This window comes from Lipophrys pholis (genome assembly GCF_963383615.2).
Source record: "Lipophrys pholis genome assembly, chromosome: 22".
NCBI lineage: Eukaryota > Metazoa > Chordata > Actinopteri > Blenniiformes > Blenniidae > Lipophrys > Lipophrys pholis.
This window is the reverse complement of record NC_137644.1, coordinates 3,781,886-3,798,881: the sequence shown is the minus strand read 5'-3', so window position 1 is coordinate 3,798,881 and position 16,996 is coordinate 3,781,886.

Here is a 16,996-nt window from a genome sequence, read left to right as displayed (position 1 = left end):
CGAAAATGTCATCGTGGAAAAACAGTCCTCCTCCCATTCCGTATGAAAGTGAAACAGCTTCCCCACTCATTTTTATACCCTTTCTTAAGTTTCAGAGAATGTACAGAGGGCTAAAACTTGGTGGGAACTCGCCGGTGTTTGCGCATGCACAGTGACCTAAGTGTCAGAGGTCATCTGACTGGCTGCTGTCAATCAAGTGACGGGATGGATGATGGGCTGACGTCTACTTTTATGGTGTTTACAACATATTCTGAATGTGGAAGCAGAAATAGAGTCTCCTCAGACCTTCTCTAGCCCAGTTATGGTGGACACTCCTCAGACCTTCTCGAGCCCAGTTATGGTGGAGACTCCTCAGACCTCCTCTTGCCCAGTTATGGTGGACACTCCTCAGACCTTCTCGAGCCCAGTTATGGTGGACACTCCTCAGACCTCCTCTTGCCCAGTTATGGTGGACACTCCTCAGACCTTCTCGAGCCCAGTTATGGTGGACACTCCTCTGACCTTCTCGAGCCCAGTTATGGTGGACACTCCTCTGACCTTCTCGAGCCCAGTTATGGTAGAGACTCATCAGACCTCCTCTAGCCCAGTTATGGTGGACACTCCTCTGACCTTCTCGAGCCCAGTTATGGTGGACACTCCTCTGACCTTCTCGAGCCCAGTTATGGTAGAGACTCATCAGACCTCCTCTAGCCCAGTTATGGTGGACACTCCTCTGACCTTCTCGAGCCCAGTTATGGTGGACACTCCTCTGACCTTCTCGAGCCCAGTTATGGTGGAGACTCCTCAGACCTTCTCTAGCCCAGTTATGGTAGAGACTCCTCAGACCTTCTCTAGCCCAGTTATGGTGGTCTTTTGAGAACTGTAGCCTCGGGTTCCTACAGGAACACCCAGTGTGGTCTTCATCAGCTGTTGGAAGAGCTCTCTGATATTCTTCTGCACACTGCAGGTTGGAACCAGGTGTTCCTTGAGTTCCTGTTGTCTTTCTATCGTCTCCAACCAGTCTGTTCATTGACCTCTGACCTATGTTTGTCCCAGAGAACTCCTGCTCACTGAGAGCTTCTCTGGTTCTCTCCATTCTCTTGAAAACCTGAAGGTGGTTGGTGTGAAGATCCAGGCAGATCAGCAGTTTAAAAAAGACTTAGACAAACAACCATGAATGTTCAAAGTCAGTTAAATCACCTCTCTTCATCAGTCCCATGTTCAGTTTGACCTTCAGCAGCTCGTCTTCATCATGTCTACGTGCAGGAACAAAGTTAACTGCTCACAGGAGACCGCAGGCACAGAGGTTTAAACATTCATTCCAGAGCTTAGTCCTGCTAAATCATTACCAAAGTAACCGCTGTGAGTATGACAGGCTGATGGTTTATTGGTTAAGAAGGAATGTGACTGCGACTTCTCAATAGGGTCCTCTCTCACGAATCGCATCCAGACTGTAGCATCACAATCCAACATATCTGCTATTAAACAAGAATTGGGTGCATCCCGATGGTAAAGTCATAGCCTCTCTTTGAGTGGAGGTTTTCTCTCCCTCTCTCTTTCCCATTCAGAATATGAGGACCTACTTTTACAGCAGCAGCTCTTTGACTGCTGCTCCTCCTGTTTTATATTCAGACTAAATGAATAGGCTCTTGAATTAAGTAATCTCTATTAACTCTCAGTGGAGTAATAAGAAGGGTCAATACTCTTTGGCCCAGCTATTCTTTAGATTTGGAGGACTCCCTTCTGACCTATTACCGAAGGTGATTCTCCAGACTTTTTAGCAAGAGGAGGTGGCTGTGAAACTTATTTCTGCTACTTGTCTTTCTGGAAAAAGACAAAATTGGCCTGTGGGGGAGCGGAGAGGTTGTCATTAAAATTACGTATCCCTTGACCCCACTTGAAGGTCATATACTGCCAGCAATTACTGAGTGTCTTCAAGGAGGGGATCTGTTGGTCGTTAGCGAAGGCCTGCAGCAGGGTGTGTGTGTGTGTGTGTGTGTGTGTGTGTGTGTGTGTGTGTGTGTGTGTGTGTGTGTGTGTGTGTGTGTGTGTGTGTGTGTGTGTGTGTGTGTGTGTGTGTGTGTGTGCGTGTGTGAGCAGGTTCACCTGTCCAGGTGAGATCAGATCAGACCCTGAGACTCTGAAGCCACATAAAAGCTGTGTGGATGAATATAAATGTGTGTGATAGAAGTGCAGGACGGATATAAGTGTGTATCTTTAGTGTGTCGCGTCGCCATGTGGTGCTGAGCATACTGAAAATAAACGAAGGAAATGGAATCAAGAATTGAAGTCGGGCCCTGTTTTTGTGACAAAAATGATTGTAACCAGAAAAACTTTCATTGCTTTTTGAGAGTCTGAGCCACTTCCACTTTTTCACACTGGCTCCCGAGTTGGAACTTTTCTGTGACGCTCTCGACTCCCCCCCCCCGCAGAGACACCCAGAGGGTACGGAACCCTGTTACTGTATATGCGCACCTCCGCCGTGGTAAATAGTTGTTCTGCTCATGCACGAGTAACAACGATGTTAGTTTTATAGTTGAGATTCACCCCTAATAGGATCCAAGCTAATGTTGGGTACTCTCAGGCCCCTTTTACACGACAACTAATTCGAGTGTATCCGCAAAACTTTCTTCACTTTTGGGGGGTCCGTTTACACGGCACCAGTTTGCGGATGCACTGTATCCACAAAGTTTTTAATCCGGCTTCCGAGGTGGAAAGATTCTTTCAGGGCTGCTCATCCCTCCTGCAGAGACTGATGGAGGCTACAGAGCCTGTTACTGCTCATCTCCCCCTCCCTCCTGCTCATCCAGTTTGGAAACAAACATGGCGGCCGCATAGTGGTACGACCCGTAGTGGTACGACCCGTAGTGGTAAGACCCGTAGTGGTAAGACCCGTAGTGGTACGACCCGTAGTGGTACGACCCGTAGTGGTACGACCCGTAGTGGTACGACCCGCGGTCCATATTCTAGTTTTATCATCCAGATCAGTAGTTTAATAGTTGAGACTCTCCCTGATATCATCCGATGTGTCATCAGTCCATACGGATGTCAGGTTCTCTCCATTTTCTTCATCTTTATAGTGTTTTGTTCTCTGCACACACGTCTGTGTAGTTTCATTACAAAATCAAGCAACAGCGCCCTCCAGTGGCCCGGCATACTAACTACACTGTTGTCTCTGTGTCCGCTGCTGCAGTGTAAACCAACTCCTTTTTTATTAGCGGATTAGGTGTTGTCCCGTGAAACGTTGTCGCATAAACAGGGCCTCAATTGTTAACATTTATATCTTATATTGTTCTCTCATGTATGTGTGGTTTCATGACAGAAACAACCAACACTGCCACCTCATGGCCTGGCATGCTAACTACATCACATTCAGTGTTTCTGATGTTGCCGTGTAAATGCAGAACTTTTGTGAAATGAAAGATACAAACGATGTATAAAGCAACAAAGAACCAACTTCCTAAAAATAATCCGAATTCCTTTTTTTAACAGAGATGGGGTTGTAACTGGAGAGGGGATTTAAAGTTAAAGAGGATTTCATGGCAACTTTAAAGTCTTTTTTTTTGCCCATATATGGAGTGAAATTGTGGAAACGATTGAAGATGTGACTCAGGCAGCGTTCAAGCACCACCCAGTTAAAAAAGCGGTAAAAACAAATGGTTTTCACAAAGTACAGGGAGGAGGAGAGGCTTGGACACGAGTATAAAAGTGTTGTTTTTTTTATTATTTGTTTATTTAGATTATTCACTATATTATATTTGTATATATCACTAATACTATTTGTATTGTACATAAGGACAAATGTTTGTCAATTTAAGCATGGGGTGTTGAGTAACTGATGGTTGAAATGGAGAAGAAGCAGGAGTATTGAAGCTTCATCGTATTCCTTTTCAGATATGCTGCAGGTCCTTGTGTTCTGTTTTTTGTTTTTTTGCTTTGCTTTTCTTTTCTTTGTTGCATTTTGTTTTGTTTGTTTGATTGTTTGTGTTTGTTTTGTTGTGATTTTATGTTTGTCTTGCTGTTGTTTTGAATGACATCATTTGCTTCTCACATTAGCTGAGTGGCTTTTAGAATGGAAATGATCAGATGTCTGAATTTTGATATTATTAATATAATAATATTACTTTTGAATTTAGATTAGTGGCTGTTCTGGTGGAAAGCTTGAGCCAGACCCTGACTTTGTAGAAAGCTGTGTTAGGATCTCAGCAGACCACAGATAATCGTCATATGTGGTGATGACATGTGGAGTCTGACGCTCCCTTTGTTCTGTAGTTCGTTGATTGGTGTTTGTTGATTGAGAGAAAAATAAATCGACACAACACCCGTTTTGAAATTCTCTCCGTCTTCAAGTAACTACCTGTGAGCGGCGACTACAGACACAATGAACAGAATTAATTTTAATTTTAATTTTGATTCTGACACATAAAGCAAGACGGACGTGAAAAAACACCAATAGAAATACGAGGAGACTCAATGTTTTCTCGCTCTTCAATCTGCATCCGAGGTTCAGGCCAGACGGGATGGAGCGACTCGGATGAAACCAATGAATATAGTCCTTCTCCTCGTTCCTGTATCCCGCTCGTGGCACGCTGGTGAAATCAGTGACGAACAACGTTTTGGAGTGACGCAATGACTTGGCTCTCACTTGGCTCCGTTGACAATGGAAAAACAAGCGGTTCTTTGGCAGTGCGCATTTAAGAACTGGCCCTGGCACCGGTCCTGGTTCGTTTTGGTGGAAAATCCCTCACTGACACTCTCTTTGACTTTACCTGTAACCACTGCCGGTAGGGGGGCGCTCATTCTCAAAACCCAAACTTTTGAAAATGTAACACCACAATGAGGCAAAACAGACTAATGACCTCTCTGATGGCCATTAGAGGGATGTTCTCAGAAAATTGACTTTACCACTTTCGTCAAAGACTCCCAGTCAGGAAAACCAGGAAGAGAGCCCTGGTGTGTTTACTGGGCTGCTCTTCATTGCTGCCATTGAGATTCTTACATTTGCTGCTGTTACTGTTTGTCGTTGAATTTTTTTGCTCATCTGCAGGATTTGCATTAGAAAATCCGGCTGTCTATGCTGCTGCTGCAGATCTTGTGTCTCGGTTTAGCTGAAACTTGAAATTTGTTTTTTGTTACAACGAATTTAAAGATAGTTCAAATAGTGGCACAGCACGGGAAAAATACACAGAAATGTTTACAGCATTCAGTCTTCAATGTTACAAAAATGCAAGTTTACCTGCGTTTGTGCGTGTACATCGATTCAATGAGAAAATAATAGTGCAGGGGCCCGTGACTATCTTAATCCTCCCCTGCCCACCCGCCCAAATCTGACCTCTTTGTCAGTTTTTATCTCTGCATTCAAAAATCAGTGCTTGATTCAGTCAATCCATAACGTTGTGGGCTGGTCTGGGCAGAAAATGCCAGGGCTGATATTTTGACCCAGTCCACCCCTGCCTGGGGCCCCCACGATTTCACACCTTAGAATGCCCCCACCTTATCAAAAGCCTTTGGAAAGATTCATCTCTTTTTTGCCCCTTTTCTTCTGCGAGGGGGGAGCAGCTTATCCTGCTAACGCCAGAGGCCTACAACTGAAGGCCTCAACTCCTCAACTCCTGTCCTGACCAACCACAAGGGTCAGAACTTCCCTGGGGACCAGAGGCCAGAAGCCAGAGTCACCGCACAACTAGAGAAGACCAACCAGCTTCCCCGAAGGTGAGACCTGGGAAACTACCCACAGAACCTTTTTGTGCTTTTCCCTCAACCAGCAGGCAACCAGCTCCTCGGGTCTGAAAGGGAACAACCAGGATGCTGCAAAGACGGCTCCTGAAACACCACCCTTCAGCTTCTCCTCCTTCTCCACCAGCTCAACGCAGCCAACCAGAGTTAGCAAGGAGGTGCTAACTGCTTGTGGCGGGGTTCGCTCCTGTTCAAAGAACAACCACCGTAATTCCAAATGGCAAGTCGACTTTTTCCTTTTATTGTCCCCAAACAGTGCCGGTGCTCGATATTTACAGTGACAAAAAATATTTACAATAAGAACAAAAAAACATAACCATGATCCCAGCTCTTCCTTTAGCTGGGTGGGTTTGAAAAAAACAGTTCTATTCGAGTCGTGTTGCTCTACAGTGCAACTTCCAGTAATGACTCCCGTATGCAGCTTTGCCTACGGCTCTTATACCGTTATGCCCCTCCCAGGGGTGTGATTGAGTCCTCTGCACCAATCATAATTTAATAACACAAATAATAATAACATCCTATTTTTAGGACACTTCATTTTTCCATTTAAATGAACAAAAACATTCTCCAAATAAAGTCACGACATACTTCCTGTTATAAACAAAAATTAATAGTTAAACCAAACACCAAACGATCACATGACCGTAAAGTCCCGCTCAGGCTTCGTTATAAACCCGGGGGTTACCTCCACCCCCGTCTTGCCTGTCACCAGGCGTCATGTCACCGGTAAGTGTTGTGTGTGTGTGTGAGGATGTTTGAATGTATGCGCAGGTAAAACATAGCCAGTCCAAGTGTGCACCCCTGGCTGACTATACTAACAGGTGGGGAACGAAAGAAATGAGTGTGGCGTGTATCGTGGTGTGCCGTCTGCTACGCAGGGTGTGTATGTGTGTGTGTATGCGTTCGGGTGTCACTGCGCGTTCACTGACTGAGGGTCTCCGCTGCCTGCGTAACAGCAGGGCGAGTGCGGGTGAGCGCGGGTGGCGCGGGCGAGCGCGGGCGTGTGTTTGTTGCCCCGTTGCTGATGGAGCCGCTCCATCACACTGCCACATAAGACACAGTTAGGGCACCGCCAAAGATCTGGTTGTTTTTCCATTGTCATTGTCAACAGAGCCACGTCATTCCAAAACGTTGTACTTCACTGATTTCACCAATGCAGAGCTCGTACAGGAACGAGTTGACGGACTGTTCTCATGGGTTCGGTCTGGGTCGCTCCATCTAGTTTGGCCTGAATCTCACATGCAGACCAAAGAACCAGAAAACATTGCGTCTCCTCGTTGCTCTATTGGTGTTTTTTCATGTCCGTCTTGCTTTAGTACAGAGCCCCAGAGTGGACATAGAGAAAGAAATAATAAAATAACAACGCGTGAATGAGCTTGGGGCTTATATTTCAATATTTGGGCATTACATAGTGAGTTTCTGCTCCTTTCACTATATTTCTGGACGTGTCTCAATCAAATGCTTCAACATGGAGGACTGGAGGTAAACAATGATAGAACGCAGCTCTACAGCCGTTTCCATGGCAACCTACGTAAACACTCTGATTAAAGTTCTCTTTCACATGAAGCCATTAAAAGGCTCATTTTATGGCTAAAAAATCCAAGCTTTCTTTTTTTTTTTTTTTGCTTTTGTCCTGTTCGGCAGCTTGGGCCAACAATATGATGTGATTGAGAGCCTTCGGAGTCAGAACAGTTTTTGCTCTTGCAACAGGGAGAGACCTGGAGTCTCCTCCTGTTGCCGCCTCCATCAGAAGTTGGCATGGCTGCCGTACACGACCGGGGGGGAACGCTCAAAGAGAGAGAGAAGAGAAGAAAAGTTGAGGGGGAGGGGGGAGGGGATAACATACAATACCCTTGTATGAAAAAAATCCAAGCTTTCAATTACAGTAGTATGTAGTTTGTTTTTTGGTTGGTGATCAACCAAAAGTATCGCTTTATTATAAAGAAGTTCCGTGTGTAGAAATTGATTTTGGAGCGTCTCGTAGCGGAGCGTCATGCAGACCTCAGCCTGTGGTCATAATGCGATACAAGACCTGGAAGTGAAGTTAGTGAGTGATCCATTGTCCACCGCTTATCCAAGGCCGGGTCGTGGAGGCAGCAGTCTAGGCAGGGATGCCCAGACTTCCCTCGTCCCAGACATCCCAAACAGATGCCCGAGCCTCAGCTGGCTCCTCTGGATGTGGAGGAGCAGCAGCTCTCCTCCGAGCTCCTCCCTGGTGACTGAGCTCCTCACCCTATCTCTAAGGGTGCGCCCAGCCACCCTACGGAGGAAACTCATTTCAGACGCTTGTATCCGGCTGTATGTCCTTCTTTCGGTCATGACCCAAAGCTCATGACCATAGGTGAGGGGAGGAACGGAGATCGACCGGTAAATCTAGAGACTCGCCTTTTGGCTGAGCTCCTTCTTCACCACAACGGACCGATACAGCGACCACATAACTGCTGACGCTGCACTGATCCACCTGTCGATCTCACGCTCCACCTCCCCCCACTCGTGAACAAGACCCCGACATACTTGAACTCCTCCACTTGGGACAAGGGCTCTCCACCGACCTGAAGGGGGCAAGCCACCTTTTTCCGATTGAGAACCATGGCCTCGGATTTAGAGGTGCTGATCCTCATCCCAGTTGCTTCACACTCGGCTGCAAAAGGTGGTGGGGAGTATAGACCTGGTCCAGTGTTCCTCTTGGAGCCGAGGTTCGACCAACAACCGGATCCTCCTCTCCAGTACCCTGGAATAGACATTCCCGGGGAGGCTGAGGATTGTGATCCCTCTGTAGTTGGAACACACCCTCCGATCCCCCTTCTTAATGATGATGTTACGATGAAAAGCGTGAAAAAAACAACAATGGAAAACTGCTTCTAAATTATATATCCGACACAGCTGACCGCGCAGAGCAGGAACTCTGCACCAACAGTTCGAGAGCTCACGGCTCCACGATCGCAGATTATATTATCTCGTTTCCTCACATTATTAACTTGAGGGAGCGACTTATTATCTCGTTCCCACCCGTTTCTTGTTGGGGTTTTCTCTATAACCACTCTGGGGCTCCGTGTTCCCTGTAGATTTCAGAATGCAGGTTCAGTGTCTCTTCTGCCTCGTAGGTAGCGATAACTCCAGCGATAACTCCGCCCCCAGCTGATGACGTGTCGGCCCTGCTCTGGCCCCGCTCTTTCGCCCCACTCTGGCCCCGCTCTGGCCCAGCAACAAAGGGGGGCCAGTTTGGGGCTTGGGGCCATGGGGCTACAGTGTACCCCCTGACTCAAGAGAGTCAGATTCCACATGTCATGACTTTAAATCATGACAAATTTGGATTGTCTACTGAGATCCCAACGGCTGTATCTTGTCCCTGAGCTTTTAGGGGAGTTGGAGCTTTTAGAACAACGATCGCGGTGAAGGACGGGACTGTCCTCTGGTAGATGTCCTACTTTGGTCAGGAAAGGATACTGAGGAACCAATCACACTCTTCTGGCAATATGAGCATTGTGAATCTGCAATGGCCTACTGAATAAAACCTCACTTCATTTGTTCTTTCCAGCTGCCGTCCAAGTCCAATCAGGAACATTTCCAAGTGTCTGTTGACTAAAATGGGCACAAAAAAAAAAGAGAACAAAAAAAAGTGTATCTGCATGCATAGCAACATACTGCAGTTCATAAAAAATCATGTTCTGTTTTGTAGAAGAAGAAGTCAGTACACCACAGAAATCCCAATCAGCTGTGAGAATAAACACGTTTAAGCTGCATCATACTGTCCGGCTGAACTTTCCACTCACATAATTGTGCTAAACTCATTCAGGGAGAGAAGGAGAACACAGTTTCACCACTTTATCTTCCTTTTAATTATGGATTCCCCACTTCAACCTTCCTACTTTATGCTCTATGGTTCAAGAGTGGTGTGGTTGAACTTTAAGAGTGTGTTTTAGGGTTCCAGCCTGGTTCCGATGGATTGTCTCTATTCCTCATATTCTTTGTTGTGTTGTAGTTTCCAGATGATATGAAACAAAGAGAATCCTCTTTTCTCTGCAGTGAACCTGATGCATCACAGGCCGTTAATACTAATTTCAACCTTTTAAAGCAGATTGTAAGTCTTTATTGTGTTCGATGATGCCAGATCATTCTGTTAAATGACTTTATGTAAATTAAACAATCTGACCTGAATAAAGAAACATCAAATCTCAGTATTTGATAAAAGAAGCAAAACTATGGAGGTATTATTGGTGAAAAAGGTTTGAGCGATTGTAAAGTGGAATTTGTGGTTGTGTACAATGAGTTGTGTACTTGTAGATTTTGTTTCTCTCCACAAACACAAACACTCTTACACATTCACAAATTCTTAATTACAGGTACACAGGTCCTATTTTACAAGTCGCAGACTAAAAGAAACTCCACATTCCCATTTTTGCTGCTGTTGTTGCAGAAAATGTGGTGAAAAACATATTTGTGTACCTGTGAATTTCTTCCCCCCCATTCACAGATTCTGTTTCCTTCAACTACGAATCATATCACGGCCCTCCACTAAGATATTCGGTGAAAATCTGGACTTTCAGTTGACGGAGAAAAAGGTGGTGCTGAACTGAGATTGGCAACCAATCAGAGGAGGGGGGCATTTGTCTACAATGCGGTGTAAGAAGAAGGGTTCCCACAGCTGGATTGGATTCAAAACATTCTTCGACTAACAGAACATTTATTAAACTAACAACAGCATAGGCACGATTTAACCTATAATGCCAAATGCATCAAATTTGATTCAACAATTTCTGAAATCTATTGCATCACCTTTTGGTAAAAACGTCACACAAGACCCTCTTGTATCCAATCTGATACTTGTCTTCCACCCCCGGTGAATACCTTTATCACTACAACAATTCAGACACAGTACATGGGACAATCCAAGATGGCCACCTTCAGATAGTTCCCACCTCACTGGATCAAGGTAAAGAAAATTGAGATTTTTACAATTTTCCAGTCACATTTACTATGAAGTGTTTAGTAATATTCTAACAAGAGTACTTAATCTGTTGAAGCAAGTTAGAATTACTTACTTTTTTGCATTTTAGTATGTAGTAAAATCGTGCATAAAATGTGTGTTCATTCATTTTCTTCCACTTATCCGTTTCCGGGTCGCGGGGGTGACAGTCTGAGCACCGTCACCCAGATCACAATGCACCTATTAAGAGCCTTCCTGCAGGTGGTGAGCCCACGGGAAGGTGACGCCCGGCGTGGGACAGGAACCCACTACCCCTGAGATTGTGAGTCTCATGCTCTACCAACTGAGCTAGCCGGGGGACATAAAATGTGTGTTTTTAATTTAATACTACAGGTAAAAAGTGGAATTTGGTAGTAAATCTCTCAATTGTGATGGTCTTTTTTTTTTCTTGGTGCAACATGCATTATATTGATCATTGTATCACAAAAAAATTTGGATCAATCAATTATACACAATACAGATTGAAATGTGATATTTACAACAAATAATTGCTCTCGAAAATGGATAAACTTATATTTCTGTACTTTAGATGGCTAAATGGTACAGTGTTGAAGATGTCCTACCCTGGTAAGCGCAGGAAAAGCAAAAGACAGGGTTGGTAGACCCCTCGCCTCTCCACCAGCATCCTCTCCACCACACTCCTCAACAGCAAAATCACCACCACCACAGAGGAGGTGGCGATCGGCCAGTGTGCCTCCGGATGTGAGGAGAGATATGGTCAACCACTTCCCATCCTGGGAAGAGCGACAACGGTGCAAGCATTGCACAGGACATTTTCTCCATGTGCGCTGTGGAAAATACAACGTCCATCTCTGCCTGAACAAGGACAGGAACTGTTTCCATGATTACCACATGGCATAATACAAGAAATGTCACGGGAAACAGTCACAGTTTTAAAAAATGAAGAGGCTGGTGTTCTTGTTATCACCTTAACTGCTGTTTCATGATTACCACTTGTCACAATAAAAGAAACTTACTGGAAAAGGTAGCAGTTTGAAAAAAAACAAGAGGCTGATGTTCTTGTTGTATCGCCTGAACTGCTGTTTCATGCTTACTACTGTTCATAATACAAGAAAAAGATAGCGGTCTAAAGACGTGGATGTTCCTGTTTTATTGCCAGAACTGCATCTACTGCCCAACGTATCGATTACGATACAAATAGAAAAACACATATGCAAATTCTTTCATTTTTTTTTTATTTTGTGAAAGGGCCAAATAAAGGTTCCAGATTCAAGAAATGTGAATTTTCTGTCCATTATTTCTGGGGTCAGGCATGACAGGGTTAAGCGACATTCAAGGTAGGTTGTGTTTTTAGCCACGTCAACATATGAACTCTTGATGCGAAGCTGAGAAATTTAGCATCCTGTCAGTTTTGTTAACTCTCTTCCCTGCCGTGTGCATTTGTTTTCTATAAAGTCTTTGAGAAATGAGTCCGTGGTGGATCAGGAGGAATGGAGGTAAACAATGGTAGAATGCTGCTCTACAGGTGTTTCCATGGCAACCTACGTAAACACACGCTGATTAAAGTTCTCTTTCACATGAAGCCGTTAAAAGGCTCATTTTATGTCTATAAACTTCAAGTTTTCATTTACAGTAGTTTGTAGTTTGTTTTTTAGTTGCTGATGAACCAAAAGTCTGGCTTCATTATAAAGAAGTTCTGTGGGTTACAAAATAATATTGGAGCGTCTCGGAGCGGAGCGGAGCGCCCCCTGCAGCCTCACACTGCATTGCTCAGCGGCTGCAGCTCCTCAGCCGGCGGTCAGAATGTGAAACAAGACCTGGACGTGACGTTAGTTATAATAATGTCACCATGAAAAGTGTGAAAAAAACGACATTGGAAGACTGCTTCTAAATAATATCTGACGTAGCTGACTGACAGGTGGAGCTCTGCAGCATCTCGAGAGCTGCGGCTCCACGAACGCGGATTGAATAATCCCGTTCCCTCGTATTATTAACTTCAGGGAACGACTTATTATATCGTTCCCATGTTTTGTTTTGATTTTTTTCTCTATAACCACTCTGGGGCTCCGTGTTCGCTGGAGTTTTCAGAAAGCCGGTTCAGCGTCTCTTCCTCCTTGTAGGTAGTGATACCTCCAGAGATAACTCCAGAGATAACTCCAGGGATAACTCCAGAGATACCTCCAGAGATAACTCCAGAGATACCTCCAGAGATAACTCCAGTGATAACTCCAGAGATACCTCCAGAGATACCTCCAGAGATACCTCCAGAGATAACTCCAGAGATAACTCCGCCCCCAGCTGATGACACGTCGGGCCCCAGTCTGGCTCCTCTCTGGTCCAGCAACGAAGTGGGGCCAGCGTAGCACCAGTTTAGCTCCTGATAGGCTGGAGCTTTGGTGGTGGAAAGACAAAGACCTGGTGCTAAGGCTGGCCCTGGACCAGAACTAGAACCTGGTTCTTTCTGTGTAAAAGCCCCTCAGTAACAGGACAGTAGGAGATTCAGTGGGAGCTGCACAAGGCTTTACTCGGACGGATGTCCGCTGCCGGCCGCTTCCGCGTTCTTCGCCCGACACATACCCGCGTGCGTCATTCACAACCCCGCCTACATTTTAACCGTACTTTCTGTGGTGGGACCGCGCAACAGGGTTGGGCCTGGGTGCACTTTGCCCCACCATACCCTCCTGCCCCATTCCGCTCCGGCGCCTATACTGTGCGGTGGAACCGCGACTCAATACAGGTTCCATACGGACCAGTTACAGCACAGCCGTCTGCTGATTGGTAGTGACGGTCATCACTCTCGACAAACCCACAATATTAATGTAATAACCTGGTATGTATCAGTTGTTTTTTTCTTACAGTTTGTGTTGTTAGATATTTGAGGAACTTGTTTGTATTTTTTGTTAAAACATAACTCATGGGTTGTCACATGTTAAAATACAGAACAAATGATCTCTATTATTAGGGACCGAGCTCCAAAGGCCAGGCCTCATTCAGAGGCAAGGACCCTGTTGTAAATGGAATGTTTCTTATTATTATTATTCTTTTTTCTTATACTTATGCGTCATTGAACCCAAGTTTGACCCTCTAATCACACTCAAAAGCTCATCAAAATTGGCACGTTCATCAAGACTGGCAAAGAATTTAGGGGGAAAAAAAATGAACCCCCAGAGTGCCAAAATGTGCTCTCTAGCGCCCCCTAGACACACTAAAACAGCCATCACGGCCTGTCGGAATGTCGTAGGAAACTCAAACCAGTTCGTCTCATCAAGACCTAAAAATCAGACATTGACACCGATCACCTAAATCTAACAGGAAGTCGACAATTTGCTTTTCAAAGTAAGATTTTCGCCCCCAAAAAAGCCCTTGTGCAAATGCTATTTCCTCTGGTCGCCTGGTGAGCCTCCTGCAGTCCCATTTTTCTGTAATGTTCTCCACAGTTTTTTGGTTTTTTGGGTGTTGAGCATGAGACATAGTTTTAGGCAGCCAGCCGTCCCGCCGTCATTTGAAAAAATAGCGGACGTGTATCTCAAAGCCTCTAAAATATGTGTATAATGGCCATCACTACTTGTCACCGTCTAATTTTGCCTAAATGAATCTTTTTTTGCCAAAATAAAGTGGATTATCGGCTCACGTACACAACTCACATCTGACTTCCGGTTTGTATTACGCCCAGTGACGAGCAATGTGATTGGTCAATTAGTACCATGTGGTACATGCGTTTTGAAAGGCGTCCTCTGATTGGTTCGTAATTCTCTGACTCTTTCTGATGCTTTCAAATGGCGGGGCAGAAGGGGAGGGGGTTTGGACGAATTGTCTTTCCAAGATGCTGAGGAATTCTATCTGCAGAATCCACACGGGTGGGACTAATTCTATGGACCTACGATCGATCTAATTTTTGATTTCCAAAATGTTGACACATGTTTAGATAACTGCACATCATTCATGCCTTTCATTGAAGAAATTAAATATTCTTTGTTGTGACAATGTAGAATCTGATATAAGTATTGACAATCGTGCCTGTTCCATCACCAGTTTACGTGTGACTGTGACATCCTACAACCCCGGGACTGAGCTATAGGAGGCCTGCAGAGAACAAGTAAGCAATATTTTTTACATTAAAGTCACAAAGATTTAAAAAACAAATAATCAGAAAAGAAGGCTCTTCCAGATTCAACCTGCCGCTGTCCGCCATGATGGGAAGACAGACAAATAATAAAACTGGAGGAAATATTTATTTATTCACTGGTTTCGTTCTTTTACAGATAAATGCCCATTTGTTTTTTGAGTATTTGCTGCAGTACTAATTAAAAACTTCTGACTCAATGACTCAAACTCAGAATGCAATACACACACACACACACACACACACACACACACACACACACACACACACACACACACACACACACACACACACACACACACACAAACACATATACGTATATATGTGTGTGTGTATATATACACGCACTCAGTAACTTGTTGTCTGTTCCTGTACCTCCTCTCGCTCCCTGTGAGCCTCCCCTCGAGAGGAGCAGCTCAGACACAGAAAGGAGGAGTAAAGAGTGAGTGAGCTCTGTCAGTTGGAGCAGCACTGCTCAGTCTGGCTGCACTACAAAGGTTAGCAGATCTGACTGTCAATAGTGTCTTGTGGGTGGGAGCGGGAGGAGGGGAGCCGTGGAGGTGATGTGGTGGGAGGGAGGGGTGGTCGCTTTGAGAGAAAGAGATACTTTGATATTTCGGAATGTTAGAAGGGTGAATGTGGAGAACTGGAGGTTGGGGATCTAATTACCGGGCCATAATTGGGGGCTGGGGAATAGGTTGCCGTCCTCTCAACTCGCTGCAGATCAATTATGTTAAGAGAACATCTGTAAGTAGAGCTTAATGAGGTCCATTAGAGCAACATGCGCTGCCTTCCCTAACGGTGCTTGTCAGCTTCTTGGATGAGCTGGAGTGTGCTGCTGACTGGGGACCTGGTGGAGGGGCTTAAATAGGAGAGGAGGCTCGACTCCGTGCCGCTTTCCCTGTCAGAGAAGCAGAGACGCGCAGACAGAAGACAGAAAGACGGCGAGGAGGCTCCGGGACACGCACGGGCGCCGGAGTCCACAACACTGGCCTTCGTCTCTTCCTCCCAACTTGTCGCACCAACTTACCTGTAGACAACCAGGAGTTTGTCAAAGTTGCCTTGAGGACAGTTTGAGTGAAGCGGACGGAGACGAGCCACGGCAGAGCCCTCGGTGTGCGGTTCGGGTCCCTGGCTGTACTTACAGGTACGTTCAGTCTGAGTGTGATGTTGTGACTTTACGCAGCTGCGCGTAAAGCGCCGCGGAGCTCCGCTGGATGAGGCTTCGCGGCGCGCAGGATTCGAGGACACACACCGTCAAATTATGCGCTTCTCCTCCAGAAACCGCCTCAGACCAAAGGCCCGCGGAGGTTCGGGTGGTCAAGCGGGATGTTAACGCAGGCCCGCGCCTATTTTGCCGTTCCGATGGAAATCTAATCGAAACCGCCGTTTTTCCTCTTTACGTTCGCGCTTTACGAGGAGACTATATCTGCCTCCACCCTCCACCTCCGCGGCTCCTCTCTCCATCCTCCGTTCAGACGGGATGAGTAATTGGTGGACTGGGGGAGTGAAAGGAGGATGGAGGGCAGGAGGAGAGGGGTGGCAGCCTCACACCTACTACACACACGCTGCAGCAAATTGCATGATTACCAAGATAGGCCGCCTTGAAATAATTCAATCCATGACAAAACCTAATTACTGCTGGGTAATACCCTGTCAGCTTTAATGCATCTCATCACTCATAATCGTGCAGAGAGCATTTTATGACCTATCTCATTATCGCTGCGTTTTAGGCTGCAGCGGCATGCCAACTATTGACTGCTGTCTCCTCCTCCTCTTCTTTCAACCTTTCCTCCTTCCTCCTTCCTCTGACTATCAGTTCGTTCACACCCGCACATGTCAGGACTGTGAATCCTTTCCGGAATCGTACCATGTCACTGAGGCGCACTCGCAGGACAGCCTGATGAGCGAGGGGAGTAATAAGCTGATCAGTAAAATGAGGCAGAGCTTTATGGCTTTTGAGACGCCAGACTTCTTTTTTCTTCTGGATACTGTTAGTTTTCATTCATCATATGAGCATATCTCAGTTCTGACAGGATGGTCTATGTGGAGCATTATATTATATTATATTATATTATATTATATTATATTATATTATATTATATTATATTATATTATATTATATTATACTAACCAGGAGAGAAATCAAGGTTTTTGCATATGATGATAAAATTCCCACTTTTTTTTTAAGAACAGTAACTATAACGTTA